At 40.4% G+C, this 22197-nt stretch overlaps 1 protein-coding gene across 4 annotated transcripts in view; it reads right to left on the bottom strand.

Annotated features, from left to right (window-relative positions):
- Window positions 1–22197, bottom strand: part of FER (FER tyrosine kinase) — a 353477-nt gene that overhangs the window by 85819 nt on the left and 245461 nt on the right. The gene's annotated exons all lie outside the window — the stretch shown is intronic.

The raw sequence follows: 22197 nt of genomic DNA, 5'->3' as shown, positions 1-22197 counted from the left end.
AAAATGCCCAGTTTTTGGTAAAACATAAAAAAAAGATGTTGCATTGAGTAAGCTAGGGCTGAAACAACTAATTGATTAATCGACAACTAATCGATTATGAAAATAGTTGTCAACTATTTTCATAATCGATTAATCGGCCAGTTGATTAGTTGGCCTGCATATAGAATGCATTATTTGTTTACATATCAGGAAATACAGTGCAGCACACATACAGCATAGTACACCATCCATACATCTCACTAAGTGCCTGAGAATTTGTGAATGTGCAAGTGTGAGGACCAATGCCTCATGGGACATGTAGTCCTGGGCAGGAAGTGAGTGGTTCTAAAGGCAGAAGTTTTTTTTTTTAAACCTTGCTATAGCGGGCGCTCTATACTATACTTTGCAGCTTGCTATTGAGGCACTCTGAAGGCAGGAGGAGCCAGAAGCATCGGTGAGGGACCCCAGAAGTGGAGGATCTGGGCTGCTATGTGCAAAACCATTACACAGAGCAGGTAAGTATAACAAGTTTGTTTAAAAAAATAAATAAAATCACTTTAAAGACTCAGGTAAGATCAGCATCTGAACTCAGAGAAAAGTGGAAGTAATAGAAGGCATTACAATTACAGTAGTTGGTTATTTATATTTACCACTGCATATGGATATTTAAGAATAAATTGCCTTTTTTTTATTCACATATTAACTAAATTGTACACCACACTTTTGTTTAAAATTATCCGATTAGTCGATTAATCGAAACAATAATCGGCCAACTAATCGATTATGAAAATAATCGTTAGTTGCAGCCCTAGAGTAAACAAATACCAAAAATGTCAAGATTTAAAATTGCACATGCATGAAAAATCGTGACAAACTACGATATTTAAAATAGTCCATAGGCAACAGTTTAAAAGCCTATGGCTGCCAGTGTGGAGTTAAATGTGAGTTGCAGCGCTAAAATTATTGTAATCACTTTAAATTTCATGTAGATGCCTCAAATGTAGTGCAATCATTGTTTAAGTATGTATATGGGACCTACACGCACATTTGCATTTGTGCATAAGCACAGGGAGAGGAGCACTTTTTTCTCACTGGCCGATGTTCTCACTGGCCGATGCAAATGTATAGTTACAAAAAAAAAAAAAAAAAGTTCTAGAAGAGGGGATACTAGATATCACCCTAGAGCACCTCTATAGACCCTGTAGCTGCTTTATACAGGACTTGAGGGAAAACCGTTCCCAGTTATACTTGGAGCACCAGTTTTTACCTGATGTGCCATGCCACAGCCACACCATCTAATGCTGCCCACTTCACTTCATAGTGATTGGTTTAGCAAATATGTTTTTGCGTCTTGGTGGACGAGGAGAGGGCATCCCCTTGTGGACTGGCCAATCTTTTGGAAATGTGTCCTTCACGGCCGATGACTAACCTGTTGGATAATATCCTCAGGGATATGTACCTTTGTTGTCTACACAATTATGCTCCAGACCACATTGCAAGCCCACCTGCGAGACCACACCTGCACATAGATCAGCCCTGCTACATTATGTAGTTACTCTTTGGAGGCCGGTTGAAAGGATGGGTTGAGTTTTCACCCAGAAGGACACTCTGTATTCAGAGTCGTTGGATCCTTTACTCGGGGTCGGTGGATAAATTTATATATAGAGACAGAGGGTTTTTTGGTTTCACTTAAAGGGCCAGAAGTTGTTTTACTTCAGCAGGTAAATCAATCAAGCAATACGTTAGATTGATTTTCTGTTTTCAGCTTTCCAGGTTCTTGCTGAGCTAGCCATCCTAGCATTTGAGACTCACATATGGAAACAGACCAGGCGGCTAAGGATGCTGCGTTACAGCCCCGGACACTTGATGGTTCTGTGCAACTTACAGATTCCACCTAGTTCTGGCCCAGTATAGCTGTGAAAAATAATTCAACTTTAAGGACCCCAGAATGAGAAGAACAAGTGGTCCACAGGGGGCATCTTAGGAATCAATGTGATCTTTAATGTCTGCCAGCCACTTTGACCCCTCCACAGCCCCGCAGCCTGACACATGGAACATGTCTTCAGTCACAAGCAGTTATGGCTGCCCTGGTAAATGAACCTTGGGACAGACACAGGGTTCACCACAGTTGGTTTTTATAATATACCACTTCTTGTTTTACCTGTTGCCAAAAGTGTCACCAAAAGCTAACACTCCCTTCCAGAAATATAAAAGATATATCCGGGTGCCCGAGAAAGGGTATCTGAAAAGTGCTGTGGTTGTAGCACCCAGACTTGGCCTCCTTGCTATGTTTGTATGCAGGGGACAGTTGTAAGATTATGACAGGTGTCCTCGCCAAAAAAAAACATGATGGAGAGCTTTGCCCTGTGGGGTCTTTTTCCCAAGGGTGGTCCCAGTTCAGGTTCAAGGTATTCCTATTCCTCCTGAGCGATGGTGGTAGGGGATGGCAACATCATTTACCCTGGGCAGACCAACTACAATAATACTTAAAATATTCACACCTGGCTCCTTGAAGTTTGGGCGGATATGGAGTAATTCCAAAAGATAGTATTTTAATACCTTTTTTTGGGGGATTAAATAGAACAGGGTGAGGTAGTGTCACAGCATGACTGTATAACATTGCTCAACGGGACACTTCTCCTAGGTCATTTATGACTTCCACTGTTTTATCTGATGTACACAAGGGTTTTGTAGATTCTGCTGTTATTAGAGTGCATTTGCAGAGTCAGCTACTAGAGCAGCCAGCACCAACACTAAAGCACAATAGCACTTTTCATTATTAGATCTCCAGACACATGCCACAGAGAAAGATTTGAAAGTTTTGAGAGGGATGACTCGGAAAAGACCATAAATCTGAACCTCTGATCATTCCTGTATTAAATTGTACTGTAACTAAATGTCTTCCCTGATGTTGTAAAGCGCTGCGTAAACTGTTGGCGCTATATAAATCCTGTATAATAATAATAATAATAAATGGACTTTTCCTCGAAGAGGGGAATACAGGACATGATGCATCCCTGCAGCTAGTGCATCTTTGTTAATGGCCCAATACCATGGGGTAGGTCATAGAGGCTGGCAGAACACATTTTACTGAAGGATTTCTTTGTCGCTAACCTACCCAAGCTTGTTAAAAGCCTATGTGTCATGGTGCATCACATGTATCATCACATCACATCACATGTACGTGCAAACACAGGGTGAAACATGAACACTTCTGGTATCCTACTACACCTTTCACTCATCTGCAAATAAATTTCACCCACATGCCAAAGAAAGGGACAGAGCAAGAATACCTTTTGGTCATCGTGGATGTATTCTCACGATGGGTGGAAGTATTCAAAACCACAAGAGAAGACACACAGACAGTAGTGCGCATACTCACGCAGGGAATCATCCCTAGGTGGGGATGTCCATTGCAAATAGGAAAGTTACGCAAGGAACTTTAAAAGATTGGCTAGTACACTTATCCTTGATACTATACAAAATCAGAAACACCCCTAGTTCAAGAAAAGACTTTCTCCTTATGAAATTTTAATGGGTAGGCCAGTACAAAAGAGGAAATGGTTTACGGAAAATAAAGAACAAGTGGATCCTAACCTTTACTCCCTACAGGAAGAGTACGTGAGAAATCTGGTAAGTACACTTAGCGAAAATTATGACGCAATGGCTGTCACCTTTCCTCCTCTTTCCACAGAACCGATCCACTGGGTCATACTGGGAGACAAAGTCCTAATAAAACAACTTGCAGTGAGAAAACATATAAGACCCATTTACACCGGCCCACACGAAGTAGAAAAAGGTCTCCAGAACGGCTGAACATACTTTCCAGAGACCACAATGGATCAGTGCATCCCCGATAAAGACGACCCCCCTGTTTCCACTTCCAACTCCGGAGGCACCGACAGAAGAGCAGAAAAGCAGGGACCAACAAGCCGCACAACTGGAGAACTTAATCCTAGGATTAGAACAGGTCACAGTGCAACTACCTTAAACATTGTCAAAGACTAAAGGTAAAAAGTCATCTTTTAATTTCCTCTCTTCTCCTTTAAGGAAGTACATGTGTACGAGCACTATATAGTTGTCTATACATGTTCCTTTATCTCTTATACACATATTCTATCTACACATGCCCCCTTTTTAATATATTCTACTTGTATGTGCAGTTTGAGATATGCCGATTGTCATTATATGGTCCGCATACGTCATATCCGGTCCTTCTTCTTCCCCTCCATTTAATTATTTACCAATTACCTTAATTCTATTCCAATAATTTATACCGCCTTGGGATACTGTGTCTCACTGGCTGAGACTAAGTTAGTTGGTCAGATACCGTTATTATTGTTATCCTTGTTTCTATTTAATGGCCATTATGGCCGTTGCTCCACTTAAACCATTGTAAAATATGGCAGCCGCGCCACTTCTGGCGCCATCTAGCTCCACTGGTCAATGTGGGCTAGATCCAAAAAGATCTACTAGAAATTACCGCCGCCCCACTTCCAGTTTCTTGGAAGATGGTCGCTGCCCCATTTCCGGCACCTGATTTACCAACAAAGGCGACTGTTGTGACGTTTATTTCACATTTGTGCTACTGTTTTCGGAGACAGGGCTGATGGTCCATGGACTGCGTCATGCCATCCAGTATATTTTGTGTCCGCTGGCATTTTTTTTCCCCCCCTGGTCCCATGACTAGATCTTCATCAAAATGCCAGCTGCCCCACTTCCTGTTTTCGGAAGATGGCCACTGCCCCACTTCCTGGAGCTTGCCTGTTTGGAAAATGGCGACCGTGTGGTTGGATGAATTCCCACCATACTATACTATATAATGCATCCCTAATGTACCTCTCACCACTCCTGAAGAAGTCACGTGTCGTGACGAATACGCGTAAAAGTCCACTAAGAAGTACCGGAGGTGACGCTTGCAAACTCGCTACTTGTTTTTATTGCATCAATGCGAGTACCATAATGTATGCCTTTTTTTATTATTAAAAACTTTTAAACGATACTGAACTATTGGCGCTTTTTATCTCCCTGGGTGAGGGTCATTGTTGTCCATTGGACATGACTCCTGAGGGGGATTTTATCCACAGAGAGAGATTACAGTTCACTGGGACACACTACATTCTGAAACAACTGGAACACCGTTGGCTATAATATACATGCTGTTACCTTACAGCAGTAAGGTAAGGGGACGCCCTCACTAATACTTCAAAAGGATATTGGCATTCCTTCTCTGCACCACCTTCACGCTGAATATTTCGGCACAAGCACCTGCACTTTATTGTTGATTGTTTCTCTGATATTTTGATCTTTTTAACAGCATTGGTTTTTGCTTTTTTTCTGCATGGACACTGATGCGATTTCTTATTATCACTCATGTGTGTTGCTTTAGGTTTGCTACTATATAGCACTGCATGCTTCAATATCACTGAGCACTCTGTATTTTTGATTGGATGTCATTTGTATCACCAATATCAGCGATTAATATTTTTTGATGTTCACATATCAGTTATAGCAATAAATCCTGTATAATAATAATAATAATAGCAACCGTCTTTTCTTTAATTCATCTACCCTATCACACAGCGCAGCGCTATTTATTTATTATAACATTTTTGGGTTTGATACACCTTCAGTGTTGCAGCAGTATTCCCTTTCTATCTTTCTCTTCCCATCCCCCCTCTTCTTTTCCCTCCTCTTTGGTAGCGCGGTAATATCCGATCCACCAAGTATGAGGAGGGGCTTGGAGGGTGGGAGCGAGTTGAAAACAAATGTTTTTTTTCCTAATGCAGAGATTGCATTAAGGTAAGAAACCTTTTGCCTTTAGAACCACTTTAACCACTTAAGGACCGCCTCATGTACATATACGTCAGCAGAATGGCACAGGCAGGCACATCAACGTATATATACGTGCCCTGCTTGACGTGGGTCGGGGGTCCGATCGGGACCCCCCCCGTACATGCGGCGGTCCCCGTGGCTTCAGGAGCGATCCGGGACGACGGCGCGGCTATTAGTTTATAGCCGCTCCGTCGCGATCGCTCCCCGGAGCTGAAGAACGGGGAGAGCCGTGTGTAAACACGGCTTCCCCGTGCTTCACTGTGTCGGCGCACCGATCGCGTCATTCCCTTTATAGAGAAGACACGATCGATGACGTCATTCCTACAGCCACACCCCCCTACACTAGTAAACACACACAAAGTAAACCCTAACTCCTACAGCGCCCCCTGTGGTTAACTCCCAAACTGCAACTGTCATTTTCACAATAAAGAATGCAATTTAAATGCATTTTTTGCTGTGAAAATGACAATTGTCCCAAAAATGTGTCAAAATTGTCCGAAGTGTCCGCCATAATGTCGCAGTCACGAAAAAAATCTCTGATCGCCGCCATTAGTAGTAAAAAAAAAATAAAAAATAAAAAAACTATCCCCTATTTTGTAAACACTATAAATTTTGCGCAAACCAACCGATAAACGATTATTGCGATTTTTTTTTACCAAAAATAGGTAGAAGAATACGTATCGGCCTAAACTGAGGAAAAAAAAAATTTATATATGTTTTTGGGGGATATTTATTATAGCAAAAAGTAAAAAATATAGCATTTTTTTCAAAATTGACGCTCTATTTTTGTTTATAGTGCAAAAAATAAAAACCGCAGAGGTGATCAAATACCACCAAAAGAAAGCTCTATTTGTGGGGAAAAAAAGACGCCAATTTTGTTTGGGAGCCACGTCGCACGACCGTGCAATTGTCTGTTAAAGCGACGCAGTCCCGAACTGTAAAAACCCCTTGGGTCTTTAGGCAGCATTTTGGTCCGGGGCTTAAGTGGTTAATGATCATTGGCTTATAAAAAATACAGATGTTTCTGCACTTTCAATGTGAATGCAGAGATTTGATCTACACAAACATTTTAAGACACGCTGTATATTCATTTACTACCAAGTCTAAATATATTTACAGCCCATAAACTCTTGTGCATTGCCTCTGTGTATATCATTTTATTTTGTGCTAGATTACATATACTTAGTAACCCACTGTGTTATGCGAGTGCTTGAAAACTGCAATAATAGAAATATACATTAGAATTTTCTTACCAAGGTAAAGCTACTTATGTTTCACAAAGAGAAACAAAAAAAAAAAACACATGATAATGCAGGGTTATTAAGCAGATTTAGGAGTAGACCGACTATGTCTCCAAGGCTATAACATATTACGTTGGAGTGTTTGCGAGAAGGATTTGCATTTTAATTGCCATCATTCTCACTTTTCATCCATTGTGCCAGTGCAAGATTTTAGGCTTCTTAAGAAACAAAATCTCCTCAGGTGATGACCTTAATGGGCTTCTTTCCTTAATGACAGCTCCTGGTATGTTACACCTGCTTATCCTTAAGCAATTGTTCAGCTGTTAATGTTTGTTGGTTTTAAGAATTTCATCTCAAGGCAAGCTGTTCTATAAGAAAATATGAAATGAATTCTGAGCTTAATTTTCATTGTTTACAGAACCATCTACATTAAGTCATAATATCGAAGGCCCCTATAACACGCGTGACCTGAAATTCTTCCGATTTTGACGCAAAATTTTAATTATGTCTGCATAATCTTGAGTCATTGAGAAATGTTGGCATTAATATTGAAAACATGACTGATCATGGCAAAAAACTGTCTTTTATTTAAGGATAGCAATCACATGAAGCCATTTGAATTTCACATCGTTTTTTGGATCCTTTTTAAATTATAACAACAGAAATCACCCAAATGGCCCTGATAAAAAGTTTACATACCCTGGAAAGTTTGGCCTTGGTACAGACACAGAAGGTGGCACACACAGGTTAAAATGGCAATTAAAGGTTAATTTTCCACACATGTGGCTTTTTAAATCACAATTAGTGTTCGTGTATAGTCTATGAGTTTGTTAGCTCTCACATGGATGCACTAAGCAGGCTACTGGATCATTAGGCTTTCTGGTCTCATCTGGAGCGGCGGGTGTGTCTTTTTCCAAGCCATTTATTGTTGCATCGTTTTTTGGATCCTTTTTAAATCATAATAACAAACAAGCCAAATGGAACTGATAAACAGTTTACATACCCTGGAATGTTTGGCCTTAGTACAGTTCCTGTGGCAGTTGTGGCTGCAATCCTACTTTGTATATCCTTTTCCGTGTTTGTAAAGTTTCATTACCTTGTTACGCAGGTCTTTTGACTGTTCTTTTCTAACTCCTGTATAGTTATTTCCCCCTTAAAAACAGGGGGAAATCGTGTTATACGCCAAACAAAGGGGAAGAAGGGAAAGAGCGCCCGAAATAGACAGAGCCGAATCTCTTGTGTACTAGGCTCCACTCACACTCACGCCCAGTCCCGCCTCCTAGCATTTACGTCCCGCCATTGGACCAGTGTTCTGTCCACCATAGGAGCCAGGCCAAGGGGCGAGACGAGCCGAGTACACAGGACATCCGGCTCTGTCTATCTTGGCGGCGCTCATTCCCTCCTCGGCAGGGGAAAGGCTGCAGATGGGCACTAATCATGCTGCAAACAGGGGAAATACTGCAGATGGGCACTAATCATGCTGCAATGATGGGCAAGGCTGCAGATGGACACCGATAAGGCTGTATTGATGGGCATTTAAAATGTATGTTTTTTTTCCCTTAAACTTCACTCCTAAAATGGGGGTGCATGTTATACGCCAATAAATACGGTATCTTGCCTTGTATTTCTTAAATTTTAATAACAATCTAAAAATGAAAAAAATTTAACTTAAAGGAATTTTTACTTTACTGATATGATTTACATGTTTCAGCATCTCAAAGTACTGAAGCCAATATCAGTACACCAACCAGTTGACTATGTGCAGTGACCGATGTTTCACTGCATTGTAATACATCTGTCAGCACAAGGACACAAAAAGGAAACAATTTTTTTCATATGTGCCTCGTTCACATTGCCCCACAGCCTAGGACTGAGCTGCAGCATGTTGCGATAAAGTGCAGACATGATGCATTTCATTTCAGTGCACCATGCTGAATCACATTGCATGGAACAGTAGTGCATCGTGCTGCTGCACAATGCCATGAAATGAAGTGTACGTACGTTTTGTACACTTCACAAAGTTTCTTTGTACTAATATGGATTTCATGTTTTAAGTCAGCAACTCAACGTACTGAAGCGACAGAGTCAGTACACCAGCTAGGTGACTGGCATTTTCACAAGTCAGCAATTGCGGGCCCTAAATTTCTCTTAGAAAAGGTTTACATTAGGGCTGAATGCACACTATGCGCGGTGATAGATGTTATACTACATTGTAAAATGTCTGTAACCGCAAGGAAACACAGGATCTCCATAGTGGAAAGCTTCTCTTGCTAGAGGGAAAACTTTCATCACTCAAGGACATTGGCAAAAAAATTAGGCTTGAAGGGGAGAGGGTGAGGTTATACAGAGCAGGTCCCTGCAGCTTTAACATTTTACCAGTGTCCTAAAGCCTCAAAATAGCTGCTTATAACCCATGGTTATGACTAGGATCCAGTACTAAGTGGATAGGAATGATTTTTAACTTTTGGGGTGGTTGTAAGGTTATTTTGTACCGATTAATTAAAATATATGTACGGTGTGTTAGTATGAACAATTAAAAATATATAGAGTAATACTTGAGACAACCATCACATCCCCTCTACAATTCAGTCTGCTAGCAATGTATTAAAAAGTAAAAATACACGTATTAATGCCAAGTCTCAACAAGCACTAGGGCTCCGCTTTAAGTGATTGTAAAGTCTTAATTATTATTTTTTGTTTTTATAACAAAACGTGTTATATTTACCTGGTCTGTGCTATGGAATTGCACAGAGCGAACCCAAACCACCTCTTCTAGGGTCCCCCCCACTGGTGCATCTAACTCCTGCCTTCTGAGTGCCCCCAAAGCATGCAACTTATTATGGGGCACTCGTGCAGGCTTGATCCTGAGCTGTATTGGTTGCGTCAATAGACACATAGTTGCCACACAATTGGGCACAGCTCTAGATCACGCGAGGACGCAGGTAAGTATAAAGAAGGAGTGAGGGGGCAATACTGCTACCTAAACATTTTTAACCTTAATACAAAGAATGCATTAAGGTAAAACATGTTTAGGCTTTAGAAGCACTTTGAATGAATGAATTAAATATTGTTTTGAAGAACAAACTGTTCATAAAATATCTTAAAATAATAAAGTTCTAATTATTTTTTTGGGTAAAATGCATAACACGGCTATTAAATTCTATATTGCATGATATAATAAAATATTTTCTTAGTACTACGGTTTCCAATTATATTGTATTTAACTATGTGTTTTCATGTACTTCTAGATGAAAGTCATAAGCAGAAAGAAAATGTCTTACAGACTCAATTTCCCACAAATGACTTTTGCAACAGAATGTTCTCATCTTTTTAGTATTGATTTATTGGCGTTTCCAGCTTTATACTTAGCTGAAATAGCACATGCTATTGAGCAAGGCTGTGTCTTCATAAAAATATAGATCACACAAGCATGATAAAAGCAAAAGTACGCCATGGACAGGTCACATGTAATTAAACTGCAGTATAGCATCAACATTTTTTAGGAAGCTAAAAATCATTATTGGCATAAAGAAATCGTTTCTTCAATAAACTATTTTCTAGAAATGATTGTCATAGTTTGTACTATAAAAATATGTAATGGTAAAGATGAAGAGGCAAAGAAGGGCTGAAATAATAAGAATAATAAAAAAAAGAGATGTTACCTAATGGAAGTTATTGGGATAAGGATAAAAATCTGAGGCTAGCTGTGGACACCGTCTATAGTAAGGGGGTTTACTTTTCTTTTATATTTTTAAGTATAAAATAACTGGTGATATCTGCATGCTATAGAAACAGCTGAACTGTTCTTTCCTAGTATTTATATATCATACTCCTCCATAAGAAGAAGAAAAAAAAATGAAAATAAAAAATAAATTAAGGCTTAGCTTGGGCAATATAAACAGAGAATAAAATAAAAATATGCATCAAGTAGAGCAGTGTTTCCCCAACTCCAGTCCTCAAGGCACACCAACAGGTCATGTTTTCAGGATTTCCCTCAGATGAAAGGGCTGTGGTAATTACTAAGGCAGTGAAACTGATCAAATCACCTGTGCAAAATAATGGAAAGCCTGAAAACATGACCTGTTGGTGTGCCTTGGGGACTGGAGTTGGGAAACACTGCAGTAGAGATTGCCTTAGGTAAAAAGCCATATTTAGCCACTTGCCTACTGGGCACCTAAACCCCCCCCCCCCGCCTTCCCAGACCAATTTTCAGCTTTTTAGTGCTCTCACACTTCGAATGACAAATCACTCAGTCATGTAATACTGCACCCAAATGAATTTGTTGTCCTTTTTTTCATATAAATAGAGCTTTCTTTTGGAGATATTTGATTTTTAGTGTTTGCGCTATAAATGAAAGAGGACCGAAAATTCTGAAAAACAAAAACATTTTTCTTTGTTTCTGTGATAAAATTTTGCAAATTATTCATTTTTCTTCCTAAATTTTGGCCTAAATTTATACTGCTACATGTTTTTGGTAAAAATAACCAAAATTAGTGGATATTATTTGGTCTGTTGGAAAGTTAGAGAGTCTACAAGCTATGGTGCCAATCATAACAAATTGATCACATCTGATGTATTGGCGGCCTATCTCAGACAGCTGGCACTAATACGTGGCACTGATGACAAGTGCCACCGGGGACAGGTGGCACCGATAGGTACTGTGTTTCATGGTGTTTCACTCAGGCTGCAGCATAGGTCCCTCTCCCTTCTCACACGTGGTCTCTGTTTACATTTGAGATCATCGCTCATTGGACATGCGATCGAGTGCTAAATGGCCGATGTGATTGGCCATTTAGCACGATCTGTGATTGGCTGTGTCCAAGGGACACGGCCAACACAGATTTTCCCCGATGCGTGCGCGGGGAACAAGTCACCAGGACGACGTCCAGGGATGCCCTCCCGGCAATTGAGCGCCACGCTGAAGACGTCTTTGAGAGGTCTGCTGGCTGTTCCAGGATGAGCGGACGGGCCTCCCGCTGAAGTGCCACTAGGCCACCCTCAGTAAGGCCTCCCGAGATGTGCAAGGTACATTTGAGGGGAATCACAGCACACATATTTTGCTTAGGAATTTAACCACTACAATATATGATATATGTTTAACCTCTCATTCATAAGAGTAGTGAGTGAAAAACACTGAACTTGGGCATGAAATGTGTAAAAGAAAGTGGTTTAGATAGATGACAAATAGTGAAAAAAAATTAGGAACTGTCATTTTCAACTCTTTACTTTAAAATTCCTACAAGAACTATTTCATCAACAACATTTTCAGAGAAAACTCTAAAGGGGATAACAACATCACTGTAATGTAGCGTATTATCTCAGGGGCACAGTGCACTTTTATTACCGCTATTTAATATGCCATCAGGTTCTAAGGCCCAGTAAGAGACAAATTAGGGAAAGAAGTCTAGTTTTGCAGGATTAATGTGTGTTAGATGTCTGTATAACTGGGCAACTCAAACTATTCCATCCTCGGCTGTTATGGGATGTTAGGCACTAAATGAAACATTACACTAAAAGCACACTTGACTGCTGCATTGTAACAGGAGTTTGAAGAAATGCCCTAATACTTTTCATTTAAAAAGTTTGTACGGAGATTAAGATGCACATCCAAACAAAGTTACATTTAAAGGGTAACTCCACTTTTGGAAGGGGGGAAAAAAAAAAAATGGTGTTTACAATTGCGACACAAGTCATATTGTAATTGAACGTTCTTAAAAATTACCTTTCCTTTTCAATCTGCAGCCACTTAGATTTTCTGAAAATGCAATATGGCTAACTGGAGTTGTTCTGTACACAGAATGTGTACTGGACACACCCAAGAAAAAATGTCCTGCTTGTGCGATTGGCTCACCAATTTCCCCAAAAGTCTACCTAAGATACAAGTCAGATTTCAGGCATCCCCTGGAACAAAAATTTTATTTTTGGTGAAAAACTACCAATAGGAACATGTCTTAGGGCCAGTTCACACCAGACGCAGTTCCGTTCAGTTCCAATGCGCATTTTTTCTGCACTAAAAATGCATGCACAGTGTTTTCCATGTATTCCAATGGCTCTAGTTCACACCAGCAGTCAGTTTCCGGTGCAGAAATGGACCGGAAATGACTATTGGCGCAGAAAAAGACGGAACTGCATCTGGTGTGAACTGGCCCTAAAGGGATGCAGGCTCAGCAGATTTCCTGATGAGTGCTTTGCAGCGGCACAGCTAATAATTATAAAACCACTCCCATTAAACCCACTGTGCACAGAGGAAAAAAATGCGATTTCTTAAGATCAAAAGGTAGAAATCTGCAAAAAAGTTTATTATAATCCTTGCAATGTACATAGATCACCCAGAGGGGAATGTTGTTTTTTCTCAACAAAAGTGGAGTTACGCTTTAAAGTAGAGATGCAACACAAAAATGAATACACAATGACTAATTAAACCTGAACTCTAGGAATTTTGTCACTTTCTAAAATCTATCGACTTGGTAGGAGTTAAGTAAAACAAAGTGTGGGACTCATCTCTTTCATTTACATCTGACAGTTTTACAGAGTGCTAGGATTACAGCAATTGCTAAAACGCCCAACGCTCGGACAGGATACACTCTCTGCCTTCCCAAACAATAGCTCTGCTTGCCCCTCTTCTTTGCTGCTCATTCATAGAGTGTCAAAGCACCATAAGTATATTGATGGCTATGCTCACAGTGCTCCGTAAAAACAACAACTATAAAAATGAGAGTCCATGCACCTCGCTGGACCCAACCTCTTCTAATCCCAAACATTTTAGAAAGTTTTATAATCTTCTAGAGTTCAGAATTAATAAAGATACACTAAACTAACTAGGTGCAGGTAGAACAATGATGTATTATAGGCATGCTGGATGAGAATACTAAAGGCCAAGTTAACCTTGTGTAATTAAATAATCAATGCACAGTAAAAAAAAAATATGTGCATTTAATATTTTTATCAGGAATCGCTTAGTAGAAACAGTACATTTATCAAATAATACACCGTCCGTGAGATCTTCAGTGAGGATATATATAAACTGACATGCAGGTGACTCCGTGGGTGCGATAAACCTCCACCAGTAATAAAATGGCCGCTCACCTCACCAAGGGGACCCTTTTAATTACGGAGGGTCAAACACACATTCCTTTACGGGCACTTATATGGATCCAGAGTCAATCAAGAGCAAGGGGAGAGTATCAACCAATTTTCAAAAAATCCCAGGTCACATTCGATCATGTAAGCACAAAGGACACAAACATAGTGTTCTCCGTATAAAAAGAAAATTTTAATAAGTAAAATAGTAAACTTACAAGTCAGGCACCTATTCCGTTGCCGGATGGTACAGCGTGTAAACAGTGAGGACACAAAGCGTGATGGCCGCGGGTGATGTCACGATGCTTCTTCCATACGCGTTGCGTCCCTATGGACGCTTTGTGTCCTCACTGTTTACACGCTGTGTGCACACCCTCATAAAACTGGGAATGGAGCGGTGTTCAGATTAACCCCAAATAAAGTTCAGCTGTTCTGGTAGGTCTTTCCTGACATTTTCTTAGTCACAATTCTACAGCAAAAGCCATGGTCCACAGAGAGCTCCCAAAGCATCAGAGGATCTCATTGTTAAAAGGTATCAGTCAGGAGAAGGGTACAAAAGACATTCCAAGGCATTAGATATACCATGGAACACAGTGAAGACAGTCATCAAGTGGAGAAAATATGGCACAACAGTGACATTACCAAGAACTGGAAGTCCTTCCAAAACTGATGAAGACGAGAAAAAAACTGGTTAGGGAGGCTGCCAAGAGACCTACAGCAACATTAAAGGAGCTGCAAGAATATCTGCCAAGTACTGGCTGTGTGACAACAATCTCCCATATTTTTCATATGTCTGGGCTATGGGGTAGAGTGGCAAGACCAAGCAGGCAACATTTTGCAAAAACCCATTCGAAGTCTCCCAAAAGCATGTGGGAAAATGTGTTATGGTCTGATAATACTAAGAACGAACTTTTTGGCCATAATTCCAAAAGATATATTTGGCGCAAAAACAACACTGCACATCGCCAATATAACACCATACCCACCGTGAAGCATGGTGGTGGCAGCATCATACTTTGGGCCCGTTTTTCTTCAACTGGAAACATGGGCCTTAGTCAAGGTAGAGGTAATTATTAACAGTTCCAAACACCAGACAATATTGGCACAACACCTTCAAACTTCTGCTAAAAAGCTTGAACATGAAGAGGAACTTCATATTTCAGCATGGCAACAACCCAAAGAATACATCCAAATCAACAAAGGAAGGGCTTCACCAGATAAATATACACGTTTTGGAATAGGGTGATCTGAAGAGGGCTGTGCACAGGGGATGCCCTTGCAATCTAACAGATTTGGAGCGTTTTTTGCAAAGAGTGGGCAAATATTGCCAAGTCAAGATGTGCAATGCTAATAGACCCATATCCAAAAAAGAGTGCTGTAATACAAGCAAAAGATGCTTCAAAAAAAGTATTAGTTAAAGGGTGTGCACACTTATGCAACCGCATTATTTTTATCCCACCCAAAAGTGAAGTAGGAGTACAAGCTCACCGCTTGTGAATTATTAGTCCGTTATTACACTGTAAAAAGTGAGAAAAACTATCTGTTTTTTTTTTTTTAATCAATAAAGCTTGGAAAAACGATATCACACTATTTGGCAACTTCTTCTTTATACACTACCACCACTGACAATATTGGGAAGGACCCCCAGGATTACCACAGAGGAGGCACTACCCCACCATAGAGTTCTTTAAGCCGGGTTATTCAAACAAGGACCCCTAGAGACAGATGGAAACACACGGATCCCCAGAGAGAGCCATCTATTCAATGCTGTTACCTTACAGCAGTAAGGTGAGAGGCTAAAGAGCTCCGAGGTGTCACAGCAAGAGAAGACACCAGTCACTTATAATCCCTGCTGAGATTGGGAAAAGGATAGATCACCCAGATGATTACATCACAATAAGCATTGCACTACATAACTGCTGCCTGTGGCATTTGGCCATCACACCTCATTTAAAAAGTGATAGTGCAGGGGTACCTACTTTCTCACATGCATAGTTAAGCCACTGAAACTGAGGCCACACAAAAGCCTGAGGGAAAATTATGCCAAATTTTAAATACAATTCCTTTTTCCCTGCCAAGCCCTGTGCTCTATTTTGTACACTCAGGTGTCCAGACCATTTTTGCAATGTTTCCTTTGATTTTTAAACTTATAGCTTTAAGAATTTGTGAAAGACCCCCAAACCATATATCAAAATATATAGGGGTGAGTGCGGGCAGACCTGGGGGGTCTTACTATGTTTGTGTTTTTTTTTTTTTAGTGTCTTTGTTTTTATTTTTGGGGGGGGGGTCTTTGGTGAGATATCAGAGGTCTAAACAGACCCCCACATCACTATTTTTGAGAGAAAGGGACTGAAGATGGAGCCTTTTTTTGCATCACTTTACTTGAATGAATAAAAAAACGTATAGTCAGTGGGCATATAGCAACATGTTGACTTAGTCGACAAACCCCCCCCCCCCCCCGAAGCGATCTCCAGCCTGACAGATGATAGGAGATATGTGCAAGGAGAAGCTGCAGGCGGAGGGAAGGGAGGAAGCTTTTTCTTAATACCCCTGAAGGGTTTTCATTAGGGCTGGGGAAATAAACTATTAATTCATCGATTAATCTTAAATTTTTTTGATCGATCAAAATTCTTTTGATTGGTACTCACCTCTCAGCCGGCTTCCAGGCCTTCAGGGGGTTCCCATCGGAGATCCAGTGACGTCACGGACACCGGCGGGGCTTGCCGTGTCCATCTGAAGGGCTCCTTTGCTGTGCCTTCATATCTGCATGCCGGCGGGACCTTACTATCTGCCACACGCAAGGGCTGTTACACTTCCCTCTATCACTTCCCTCTATCAACCTGGGATTCTACAACCATTCAATGGGAGTTGTGATAGTTCCCTTCACGGACATCTACATGCCGACGGAGTGATGTTGGCCCCTCCTCATCTGGATTCAACAGTGGCATCGTTGTACACATTTTTTTATCAGTATCATACTTAGGTACATGTTTTTATGACTGCTTTTGCTACCGTTTGGTATTACTCGCACCATTTTTACAGTTTATGTAGCTACGTCGATTTTATCTCCAGTGCAATATTTATTTTGTTACCTACTTACTTGAAGACTATAAAAGTTTTAATGCTATTCCCATTGAGCGCTGCCTTTGTGTGTTTTTTGTATCCTGCTATCCATTTTTCCAGTGGTTGGTAGCTGCACTGGGAATCAGCCTGCAAGGAGATCAGCTAAAAGTAGTTAGATCTGTACATGCGTTATAATTAATCGAAATTAGTCGATTAAAAAAAATCGATTTATCGAACACAAAAATTGTAATCAGTAACAGCCCTAGTTTTCATGAACAGGTATTCTCTGCTGGTAGATCATGGACTTGGACCTGTATAGCACCCTGTCCACCACATGCTCAGGTGAATGTCCACACAGGATGCAGTGCCTGAAACGACATTACAGGCCGACTCTGCATCTTCTCCAGGAGGGGTTCAGGAGCTGTCTACTCCCCACAAGGCTTAGCCAAGGTATCAACTTATCTGCAAGCTGCAGAAAGAAGCCGCAGTGGCTCTGACGCCCCTCACCTAAAAGTTCTAGCAGAAAGCTGAGGCTTTCTTGGAGTGGGAGGGGTAATATAGGGGATGTGCCTTTTATTTTTGCCGTTTAAATACTGGAAGGTACAGTGAGGGGGAAAAAGTATTTGATCCCCTGCTGATTTTTTCATGTTTGCCCACTGACAAAGAAACATTCAGTTTATAAATTTAATAGTAGGTCTATTTTAATAGTGAGAGACAGAACAAAAAAAAATCCAGAAAAACGCATTTTGAAAAAGTCACGAATTTGCATTTTAATAAATGAAATAAGTATTTGACCCATTCGCAAAACATGACATCGTACTTGGTGGCAAAACCCTTGTTGGCAATCAGAGGTCAGACGTTTCTTGTAGTTGGCCATCAAAGACTAAGACCCCTTTCACACGGAGGCAGTTTTTAGGCGCTTTAGCGCTAGAAATAGCGTCTGAAAACTGCCTACCATTCAATTGCAATGGGTGCTTTCACACACGGGCGGTGCACTTGTGGGACGTTAGAAAAAGTCCTGCAAGCAGCATCTTTGGGGCACCCCTGCCCATTGCAATGAATGGGCAGCGCTTCGGAAGCACTGCAACACAGGAGTTTTGAACCCCTTTTTTGTGGTTAAAAGCACACCGCTTTCGTGGGCGAAAAGCGTTGCAAAAGCGCCACTTAAACAGCGGTAAAGGCCAAAGCAATTCCCTACAAGTTACAGGTCAATAAAGATGATCTCTGAGCATGTGCGATCACTTTTATGGACCTGTAACTTGTAAGGATTTCCTTTTGGCTTGTTTTACACTGGGGATTTACTCAGAGTTTGAAACCGGTGTATGCAGCACTGCCAATAAAACTGTTAGAGACAATATTACACTACTCTTTGCATATACAAACATCCTGTTGTCTGAACTTCAGGCTTCTTGATCATTGCCCGGTGCACAAAGAGGCTTCTGGTGGGAGACGCTTCGATAACTCTTCAGTGGATCTGGATCAAAGCGCTCGGTGACCCCCCTGAGTAAGGGTGGTCGCAGGCTTTCTGGTAAGCCTTTAATCCTACTATGGTGATGGGTATCACACTGCCAAGTACCTGATCAACACTTTACACTTATATGGGATCTCCTTTACTGACTATCAATCACACATGAACTTTTCGTAAAAAAAAAAATTGTATCATCACTCATTATTGCAAGTTTGCACTTTACAGTTCATTATAAGCTTAATATGCATTGTGCTGCTATTTACACACAAATTCCTTTTTAATATATATATATATATATATATATATATATATATATATATATATATATATATCTCATTTTTTTTTTCTCCACAGTTGTACTGATACTGTTTATCATAGTTGGCACCATATATTGTTTCATTTTTTACTAGTAAAAAAAAAAAAAAATATTAGAAAAAATGCCATAAAACTATCCCCTATTTTGTAAACGCTATAACTTTTTTGCAAACCAATCAATAAACAATTATTGCTTTTTTTTTTTTACCAAAAATATAAAGAATATATATCGGCCTAAACTGAAAAAAAAAATGTATTTATATTTTTTGGGCATATTTATTATAGCAAAGAGTAAAAAAAATAGTTTTTTTTTCAAATTTGTCGCTCTATTTTTGTTTATAGCGCAAAAAAAAATAAAACCGCAAAGGTGATCAAATACCACCAAAAGAAATTTGTGGGGGGAAAATAATTGGACATAAATTTTGTTTGGAAGCCACGTCGCACGACCGCTCAATTGTCCGTTAAAGCGATGCAGTGCTGAATCGCAAAAAGTGGCCTGGTCTTTAGCCAGTCAAATGGTTCAGGGCTTATATGGTTAAACAGCTTAGGAACGTATTCAGTATATAAGTATAAAACACAAAAAAAAAGTGCTCCAACATCTTTCACGCAAGTTTTTAGTGTTTTATACTTTATACTGAATAAATTCTAAACGCTGTTTAACCACTTGCTGCCCGTCGGCCGTCAAATGACGGATGGGCGGTGTGGCTCTTGTTTTCTGGGCAGGCGTCATATGACATCCTCGCCTTCCCGGCCCACTAAGGGGCGAATGCACACCGGTGGCACGTGCACCTGCCGTGTCGCTGGGGAACCAATGCACGTTCCCCGCGGCTGCGAAGTCCGCCGGGTACCCGCGATTGCCCAGTAACCGAGCAGGACCATGGATCTGTGTGTGTGTAAACACACATATACACGTCCTGTCAAAAGGAGACCGATGGTGTGTTCAATGTACAGAGGAATATGAATCGGTCTCCTCCCATTGTGAGTCCCCTCCCCCTACAGTTAGAATCACTCCCTAGGTAACATATTTAACTCCTTGATCGCCCCTAGTGTTAACCCCTTCCCTGCCAGTCACATTTATACAGTAATCAGTGCATTTTTATAGCACGGATTGCTGTAAAAATGTGAATGGTCCCAAAAATGTGTCAAAAGTGTCCGATATTTTCACCACAATATCGCAGTCACGATAAAAAATGCAGATCGCCGCCATTACTAGTAAAAAAAAATAATAATAAAAATGCTATAAATGTACCCCTTGTTTTGTAGATACTATAACTTTTGCGCAAACCAATCAATATTTGCTTATTGCAGTTTTTTTTTTAACCAAAAATAGGTAGAAGAATACATATCGGCCTAAACTGAGGGGGGGGGGAAGTGGATTTTAATTATAGCAAAAAAGTAATAAAAAAAAAATTGTCACTGTTCTTTTGTTTATAGCGCAAGCAATAAAAAACGCAGAGGTGATCAAATACCACAAAAAGAAAGCCATTTGTGGAGGAAAAAATTATAAATTATATTACAATTTGATTTGGGTACTGTGTTGCATGACCGCGCAATTGTCGTTCAAAGTGTGACAGCGCTGAAAGCTGAAAAATGGCCAGGGCAGGAAAGGGGGGAAAGTGCCCTGTATTTAGGTGTTTAAAGGATTGGATTGGCGCTTCTCTCTCCTCCTCTTGCTTTCCTTTTGTTCACAGTGATCGGGTTCCCCAGCCCACGCCTGAAGCAGCCTTGCTCCCTTTACAGCCTCCATTTAGAGACTTTTTTTAGACTAATTTTTAGGGGTTCATCCCCCAGAACTTCAATCCACTCACCATTCACATGGTTGCACCTTCATGTATCAGCATGTAGATGCATGCCTTTTCATTTATATTTTAAACTTTAATCTTTTTCATAAGATTGTTTAGAGCTGAACATTATACCAATATTGTGTATGTGTTTCCTCCTAATGTCATTATCTAGAATCATAACTTATAAGATTAAAAAAAAAAAATTGTGTTTTTCAGTAGGTCATGGAGCAGAAGAAGATACTGTATACTCTGATTAAATTATACTACCAAAACGGAACAAATATCAGTTGTCCAGTTGTAGGGTCATATTTAAGAACATCCCATGCCCATTTCCTTACCAATTGAGAACATAACAGGTGTCCATAAAGCTAGATTTTATAACCTTTTAAGAACACTAACAGATTAATGCGACAAAACAAAACACCTTACTTAAAAGTACAAGTGGTCAGAGTGACAGGGAGCGATAGGAAATCTAAGTACAGTGAAACACAGAAGGCAAAAACACCCAATTCTAATAGTGGGGAAAGAAAATTGACCAGATGCTATTTTGTAGGTCAATAAAAATTAAACTACGTGTAAAGGGAAAAAAAATGTGCAGTACAACTCAGTGCAATACATGTCCATTTCACATGTTTCTTTCACTTAAAACAGAACTCTGTGAACTAAACAAAACCAATCCTAGTGGTGGGGCTCAAGCACTGTAAAGGTTAAATAATTCTTTAGTCTAAGGTTGCATGACTAAGCTTTAGTATTTTCTTGATCCCTTGGTCCAGCAAAGCCCAGCATCGTTCTCTTCTGGTTGGAGCTCTTGTCTGTGGGTGGTCCCTTGGTGTCGTCATGCACAATGCTGGCCTAACCTAATAACTTTATATTGTATGCAGTGAAGGCGAGCATGCAAGTCTGGCTAAGAGCGCCTTGAGAGCGCAACAGTGCTGGACGGGTCGCATGAATAAAGGAGGCATGCTTGAGCCAGGTGTATGGTAAGTACTATACCTTATCAATGCTTTACTAAACTAAAGAAGCATTTAACCTTTGCAAAGTGGGGGTGGGATGGTACTGCAAGGGTGAATGTTGTGTATTTCTGAGATTTCAGATTTAAAAACCCTGCATATCCATAAGTATAACCGCTGATCCTGGCAGAAGTGCACTCAGCTAATTCCCTGTTGTAGGATGAACAAACAATGCAAGATGTCAGCCCTATCCAGTAATGTTAAAGCGGAGTTCCACCCAGGAAAACAACATTTGGCCAAAAGTCCTAAAAAAAAATAAAAAATAAAAAAAAAGTGAAAAAAAAATGTATACTCACCCGAAATACCTGTTGCTATGCGGAAATCCGTAATCTGCCTCTTCGGCACCGCGGCATGTTTTCTTCTACTTCTCCTAGTGAATGGGGCGCGCTGCTTTCTGGGAACTGTGTGCGTTTTCAGAGAGC

This window comes from Rana temporaria, chromosome 1 (genome assembly GCF_905171775.1).
Source record: "Rana temporaria chromosome 1, aRanTem1.1, whole genome shotgun sequence".
NCBI lineage: Eukaryota > Metazoa > Chordata > Amphibia > Anura > Ranidae > Rana > Rana temporaria.
This window is presented reverse-complemented; position numbering and strand designations above follow the sequence as displayed.